This window comes from Symphalangus syndactylus, chromosome 23 (assembly GCF_028878055.3).
Source record: "Symphalangus syndactylus isolate Jambi chromosome 23, NHGRI_mSymSyn1-v2.1_pri, whole genome shotgun sequence".
NCBI classification, from domain to species: Eukaryota; Metazoa; Chordata; class Mammalia; order Primates; family Hylobatidae; genus Symphalangus; species Symphalangus syndactylus.
This window is the reverse complement of record NC_072445.2, coordinates 44,938,379-44,946,960: the sequence shown is the minus strand read 5'-3', so window position 1 is coordinate 44,946,960 and position 8,582 is coordinate 44,938,379.

Sequence of the window (8,582 nt, the reverse complement as noted above, 5' to 3'; positions counted from 1 at the left end):
CCTGCTGAGAGCAACCCCTTCCAAATGCTACTGCTGTGTTTAACTAGGGCTCTTGATAATCTGACCAGCTTGTGTCTTACTGATTTTAGGAGAAAAATGGAGCAACCTGCAAGATAAGTGGGATTAGCCTCGTGCTGTCTCCCATGCATACCACTCATGCACACTTGGCGAGCATGGCAGTTCCATTTATTTTGTGCCCAGTTGTGATTTAAAAACTTTTAATTAATTAGTCTTATTAGCCTTCATTTGGATTTAAATGCCAAATAATAACCTTCTACCTTGTAAGAGGAGCCCTTTTAACTAAAGCAAGGCTTAAGTTTGGATAAATGTGTCCTATTTATTATTCATCCACAAGCTCTCTTAAAACACTGAATACACACTAAGAAGGCTCTCAGCACTCTGAATAGTATGATAAATCAAAAGCCAGGAACTTCTCAAGGTCATTGTGTATTAGTCAGGGCTCTCCAGAGAAATAAAACCAATAGAACATATATACAAGGGCCTTTACCCAAATGTCATCTTTTCAATGAGTCCTCTTGCCTGCTTAATTTTTCTTTTTAGCATTTGCCACCTCCATATAACATGCACTTTAATTATTTATTGTCTTATTCTCTTTCACATGGGCAGGGGTTGCATTTGTCTGTTTACTGCTGTATCCCTAGCACCTAGAGTGGTGCCTGGCATATGGCAGGTGTGTGATACATGTATTTGGAGTGGAGGTAAAAGTCCCCACTTAGGCTATCCACTTTTGTGACAGGGACTACACAGGTATCACTTGTCATTGTACCTATAGCAGCTCACCCAGAGCCACAAAAAAGTGGCTCAAAGTATATATTAACAAAGAAAAAAATGGAATAATCCCATCTGAAGGCCAGGATATAATAAAAGCAACATACCTCTTTTTGGAAGGGCATGGAGAGCATCAGCCTTAAGACTAAAAACTAAACTTGAGAAGCAATTATTACATTTCTGTTAAAAATTACCCAATACAAATAGTTAACTTTGAAGAAATATATGAATAATGATGGTATCTGCAAAAGAGGAAAAGACTTAATTTCATTGTACCTTAGTTGTAAATAGTATTCAGGCCACCATTTGGAACCTATTTGACACAGTTTAGTTTCTGTCTATGTTCATAACAGAGGGCAAAGGCCCATTTACATCCAACCTCTGTGTGCCGGCAGCCACGTATGCCACACTCCAAAATGGCTAAACAGTCATTCGTCAGAATTGGTTCCAAGAACTCCAACAAAAATTAGAGCTCATGGTGCCAGATTGGCCTGGATTTTCAAGCTCCTGGGTGATTACAAAATTGTAAATAATGATGCTGTCCACTGATTTTCATAATGCGGTCCTCCCTGCTTCTCTGTGCCTTCCTCTTATGTCCATGGCACCAATTTCTCTGATAGCTCCCCCAGCGGATAGGGTTAGATGTGGGTTCATAAATGCTGGACCACTGAGGGTAATTCACTCTTAAGACTAGCGAGCACTTTCTCAATCTGAAGAGTCACATATTAAAAGAGGCAGGACCATCTTCTGATTTCAAAAAAGCAACTACATGACCACCCTGAAAGTGGTTTCAAAACAGTTGAAAGCTAGCTGTTCAAGTTGATAAAAGCCATTGCAGTTCCCTGCAGGGAATGCTGATGGGCTCCGTTCCCTCTGCACATTAGAGCCATTTAAATGAAGTAATTGATCATATTAACTGAAATCACCTGGCTTATAGCTCAGGTCCTAAGAATTGTTAGTGGCACTAGGAGCTACAAAGAGGAGTCCCCAAAAGAAACGATTCTCACTTTATTTTGGCAGATGGTTGGCTTAAGTAGTACTGGCCCTATTCCATAATAATAAAAAAGGAAAACATAAATTTTATGTAAACCTATTTCCAAGATTTCTTACTCCTCCTTGTCAGCATTTCAACTTTATTTGGCGGAACTATCTTTTCTCAATTATGTGTGATGTACTGTGGTCGTGAATCATGGTGTCCTGAACTCCCTTCGGAAGCTAAAAGGGTCTGTTGAGGCTCTGCCTACCAGCTCTGTAGGGTGTGTTAAAGCAAAAGAGTGAGCACTTTACTTAAATTTCACCAATTATATTATCTTCTGAGACCTTAAATATTGAGTAGAGGGAAAATACAAGTTCAAACCTATTTATTTCAACAATGGAGCAAGTTGCTATAGCTAAGACCTTTTGAGGCTGCCTGTTTCTTCAGGTTTTCCTTTGATCCTCAGAGTAACCCCACCTCAATTTATTTGAATAAATGTACCTGTGGCTTAACCAACACACAGGTGGTTTCTTTAACTACAGTGCAAAAATCTTCACACATACAAATTTTAAAAAACAATTCTCAATATGGAAAGAGAAATCAATATAATTGGCTATAAATTATTGGCATCTTTTCAAAGAGATTTTCTCAAGAAAGTAATAGTGAATTCCTAAAACTCTTATAACTGTTAAAGGACTCAAAACAAACATATAGGCCGGGCGTGGTGGCTCACGCCTGTAATCCCAGCACTTTGGAAGGCCGAGACGGGCGGATCACGAGGTCAGGAGATCGAGACCATCTTGGCTAAGACGGTGAAACTCCGTTTCTACTAAAAATACAAAAAATTAGCCGGGCGTGTTGGCGGGCGCCTGTAGTCCCAGCTACTCGGGAGGCTGAGGCAGGAGAATGGCGTGAACCCAGGAGGCGGAGCTTGCAGTAAGCTGAGATCGTGCCACTGCACTCCAACCCGGGGGACACAGCGAGACTCCGTCTCAAAAAACAAACAAACAAACAAACAAACATATATATTCTGGCTGGGCAGGTGGCTCATGCCTGTAATCACAGCACTTTGGGAGGCCAAGGAGGGTGGATCACTTGAGGTCGGGAGTTCGAGACCAGCCTGGCCAACATGGTGATACCCTGCCTCTACCAGAAATACAAAAATTAGCCGGCGTGGTAGTGGGTGCCTGTAATCCCAGCTACTTGGAAGGCTGAGGCAGGAGAATTGCTTGAACCCAGGAGGCAGAGGCTGCAGTGAGCCGAGATCGCGCCATTGCATTCCAGCATGGGCAACAGAGGGAGACTGCATCTCCAAAAAAAAAAAAAAAAAACTCATATATCCTACAAAGCAAGTGATAAAAATCAAAATATGACAATGGGCTGAGAGGAAAGGGAAACTAGTAGTATTAAAGAAAGTTTTTAATGAACAAATAATGCTAAGGCAAATTTTTTGTTTGTTTGTTTTTGGCTTTTGGCTTTTTTTTTTTTTTTTTTTGAGACAGTCTCACTCTGTCACTGAGGCTGGAGGGCAGTGGCACTGTGTCGGCTCACTGCGACCTCCGTCTCCTGGGTTCAAGCAATTCTCCTGTGCTAAGGCAAATTTTTAAGGATTATAAATAGTAAATATTAGAAGGGATACTGCTTAAAAATAAACAATTTGGATAGGTAAATGGTCTTCAGACTCTTTTGATTGTACAATATGTAAAAGAATTTTGAAAACTTTAGGCATTCCTTTGAATATTTTTAACTTGATTTCTAAAACTTTTCATCAAAAAATAAATTGTTTTGTAAATAAAGGGAAACATTAAATGTTATAAGATGAAATTAGATGAAGAGTGACTATAATTAGAGTAAGTATTTCATGACATAATTTTATTTTAATAAAAGTTTTAACCACTTTATTGTATCATTCATATCAAGTTTTTAAAATATATATTGAAACTTGGTGCTCTGGGAAAATATGCCAGCTTCATTTGAAAGAACCAGTTCCTATCCTGTACTGCTTCAGTTATTCTGAATTCAGAACATTCCCACTCTGGCCAGGCCTCTCTTATAATAAAACATACAATACTCTGCATATTCACAGTGATTAAAAAAAAATACACACAGCAGACAAAAAAAGAGGGAGCAGGCAAACCAAGAGCCAGGGTGAATGTGTTAATCATTAGCAGGTTATCCCCAAACCAATATTTGGAAGTACCCCTTTGTTGACAACCAGAAAGTGTTTACACTTCAGGCATTGCACCTAAATAAAGTGTGGATGCCTTTCCTTTCTAAAGTGGGAGGAGAGATATCATGGACATAGGCACATTCTCAGGCAATTTTAGGAAATAAGTTGAAATTGATGGAAATTGAGAAAGACTTTGGAAAGTGTTTGCCTGCTTCCACCACCAAAAAGTCCACGGAGAAAGCAAAGTAAAAGGTCCAAAAATGAAAGTCAGCTGAAACCAGAAAGATGGGCAACAAGGTTTTACCATACAGATACATAGAAGAGAGATTCTTCGTAAAGAAAACACAACAAATTGAGGACAATCACTAAATAAAACAAAATCGAAGGAAACTCTAAGACCACCAGCCAAAAAGCAAGGGAAAATGATTAACACCTTGGCACACCTTGGTGAAGGAATTCCAGGGTAAAGAGAATCCTATAGCACCTAGCCTAAACATAGGTCTCCTACAAAAAGTAGCTGGCCAACTAGACTTCCTCATATTGGACATCAGAAGAGACTAGCAGGAAGTCAATACTGTTCTGAATAAGACAAATTGTGAAACAAAATTTCTATTCCCAGCTAAGTTAATATTACAATGTATTAAGGCTCCACAGTGATCATAAAGAGTATTAAGAAATAAATTCTTAGCTACTCTGGGACTCAGAGGCTCATCCAAGTACTGCTCCAAAAAATACTCCATTGAAATGTTTTGAGATGAAGGATAAAGGATGGACATGAGAAAACAAAACAAAAAAACAAACACTTCATTGTCCAGGGGTATGCTAAGTGAGCAAGAAGTGTCCAGCACTCAAAATTAAGGAGGCACTCACTCTCATGTGCCAATTCTGTTCTTGCATGAGCCTGAGAAAGGATGCCTCCTTAAATATTGCTCCCTGGGCACCTCACTTGCCTCACCTTGGTTTCAGCCCTCAAATTATGTTCAAATAACAGTGACAAGTATAATACCCAATAGAATGCAAATGCTATAATTCTTGTATGGAAACTACTCAATGCAAAATTAATACATTAACTGCAAAAGTCAGAGCAAAACTTCCAGAGAACAGTAATGAAACCAAGAGTGAGGTGATAGGATGCCTCAGTGTGTCTGTTTTCTTATTATATATAAGGAGAGAGACATGGCTGGGCATGGTGGCTCATGTCTGTCATCCCAGCATTTTGGGAGGCCAAGGCAGGAGGATCCCTTGAAGCCAGGAGTTTCAGACTAGCCTGAACAACACAGCAAGATCCCTGTATCTACAAAAAAAAAAAAAAAACAAAGCTGAGAGTCAACAGCCACTTTTTTACTATATAGGTTATTAACTTGAGAAATAAAGCATTAAAAGAACAATGAATTTGGGAGCACAACACAGCAAAATGTAATCTGCCCACAAAAGTGGACTTAGAGGAGCAATTTTCCTGTAAGCTTTAACCTGTTTCATAATTAAATAAAAATAAATGAAAAATAAATAAACTATCCAAAACAAAATTTATATGAAGTAAAGCAAAGGGAAATAGGACATAAGCTTGAAAAAAAAAAAAAAAGATAATGCTAATCGATTATAAAATAAAAAGACAGGCAGGGCTGGGCGCCGTGGCTCATGCCTGTAATCCCAGCACTTTGGGAGGCCATGAGGGGTGGATCATCTAAGGTCAAGAGTTTGAGACCAGCTTGGCCAACATGGCAAAACCCCATCTCTACTAAAAATACAAAAATTAGCCAGACATGGTGGTGCATGACTGTAATCCCAGCTACTCGGGAGTCTGAGGCAGGAGAATCACTTGAACCCGGGAGGCGGAGGTTGTAGTGAGCCGAGATCGCGCCACTGCACTCCAGCCTGGGTGACAAGAGTGAGACTCTGTCTCAAAAATAAATAAATAAATAGATAAATAAATAAAAGACAAGCTATTCTTAAAATTAGTAAATGACTAAGTAGTCTAATGAAGGAGAAAGAAAGCACACATGCAACTGGATCAGAAGTACAAAGAAGTTAAAACCTCAGATATAGATAAAATGAATATATTATTAAAAAGATAGTCTGATAAAACAGTTGAATTTTTGCGAATATACTTTAAATAGTGTGTAAAATAGATGATCCTCCAAGATAACATGAATGGTCAAAATTGATCAAAGAAAAATATAGAACCCCTCAAAAGACCAATAACTGAAGGAAATTGAGAAAGTTATTGAAGAAGTCTCCTCAAAATGGCTTTCAGCCTGCATAATTTTTACAAACCAATGCTTTCAAGCTTTCAAATAGCAATAGCAATTATAAAAATTCCATTCTAGTCAATCTTTTTCAGAGTAATGAGGAAAAAGGAAAGTTCTCCTTTCTTGTTTTTGAAATCAGCATAAGCTCCATATCCAGACACAAAAAAGATACACAAAACACATGTATGCATACAGAGCCAATCTCATATATCAGTACATCAGCCAAAGTCCTAAATAAACTATTAGTGAATCAAATTCTGTTGTACATCAAAAGAATATTCAAGGGAAAGCTCAACATTAAGAAATACATTAATATAATTCATAATATTTAACAGTCAAGGAGAAAAAGCAAGTCATCTCATCATTAGATAGAAGACAATAAGCTATTTGAGAAAAGTGAATTAATTTTCATGACTATTAATGTTAGAAACAAACCTTTAGGGATAGGGAGGGGAGATGAGTTAGAAATGTTTCCTAGCAGTTCACAATTGCATCTATTCTGAAGCCATTAGGAATGTGAATGGTAACTCCTCCTCAAACCATCACATAAGGAAACATACCCTGAAAGTCTGACACACCAAGTCATCTGTCAGGAATCAATCAGAGAAGCTGCTGCAAAAACCTAGGCATGCTGAGTCATCATTGTTCGTATCACCCGTGGCAACTGATGCAATTGGAAGCAACTGATGCTTTCAGGGTCATGGTTTCTTCGAAGCCTGAGCTCATTAATTTTGCTGTTTTGAGAACTTGCAGTTTGATCCAAAAGCTGACAGCATCGATTGTCCCATTGCCTTAGTTCCTGCTCTGATACTGGAAGTTCCAACAAAAGAGGAAGAGAAAGAGGACCAAGAAGAACATGAAAGCAGAGGACCAGGGACCGGGCGCGGTGGCTCACGCCTGTAATCCCAGCACTTTGGGAGGCCGAGGCGGGTGGATCACGACGTCAGGAGATCGAGACCATCCTGGCTAACATGGTGAAACCCCGACTCTACTAAGAAATACAAAAAATTAGCCAGGCGTGGTGGCGGGCGCGTGTAGTCCCAGCTACTCGGGAGGCTGAGGCAGGAGAATGGCGTGAACCCGGGAGGCGAAGCTTGCAGTGAGCCAAGGTCGAGCCACTGCACTCCAGCCTGGGCGACACAGTGAGACTCTGTCTCAAAAAAAAAAAAAAAAAAGCAGAGGACCAAGACCCCTTCCCAACTGCTCCATTGGTCAAAACGAAGTCAAACAGAGCACAAGCTCTCAAAAGGATGATACTTTGGATTTGCTTTCTGTTTTATTTTCTACATACATAAAAGTGCACAAATCATAAATGTACAATATTCACAAAGTAAGCACACATCCAAGTCAAAAAGTGAAATATTTCTAGTATCCCAGGAGCACTTCTTAAGTGCCATCCATCCAGCCACGATCCCCATCCCTGCCCAAGGGAAATCGCTCACTGATTTTTAACAGGACAGATTGGTTGTAGCTATTTTTAAAGAGTATTTTATAAACCTTTAAAAGAATGTGCGTTTTGTCTTCCTTTAATCAATATTGTGTTTATGAGACCCATTCATCTATTGTATATTGGAGTCTGTTAATTCTCATTGCTATATAAATAGACCATGGTTTATTTACTCATTCTTCTCTTAACAGACAACTTCCTGTTCAGGCTATTACAGATAGTGCTCATATGAACATTGTTGTACATGTTTTATGGATGTATATGTGCATTTCTAAGTAAAATGTCTGAGTCACTGGAATTGTACATTTAGCTTTAGGAGATATTGCCGAGCAGCTTTCCAAAGTTCACATTCATAACGTATGAAAGTTCCAGTTGCCCCACATGCTTGGCAACATTTTGTTTTCCATCTCCTTTCATTTTATCCATTAGTTAATTTTATAGTGGTATTTCATTGTAGTTTTGATTTTCATTTCTGTAATGACTAATGAAGTTAAACATCTTTTTATATGTTAAGGAGCCACTTCCATTTTCTCTTTTATGAAGTCCCTGTTCAAGTCATTGGCCCATTTTTTAGTTGGGTTGTCTGCCCCCCACCCTTTTTTGGTCTTTTTTTCTCTTTTTTCTGTACATAATTTGACTACCTATTATACTATGTCTTTCTTTTTTCTTCTACTTCTTCTTTTAGTTTTCTGCAAACCTCTCTTCCTCTTTATATTGTCAATACCATGAAGGCAAAATCAATGTTCTCATCTTAGTATCACCTCAGGGCCTGACACTCTGTTTTTCTGAAAAACCTGCTCAAAAATACTCATTGGTTTGCATTAGGAGACTCTCTTCATCTGCTGAATTAGCCCAAGTTTCTTGTCCTAGCAGTTTTTTAATAGGATTTAAAATATGGTGGGAACTTCTTCTCTAGACATGCTGTGGCAAAACCAGAATCAGCTCTGTGTG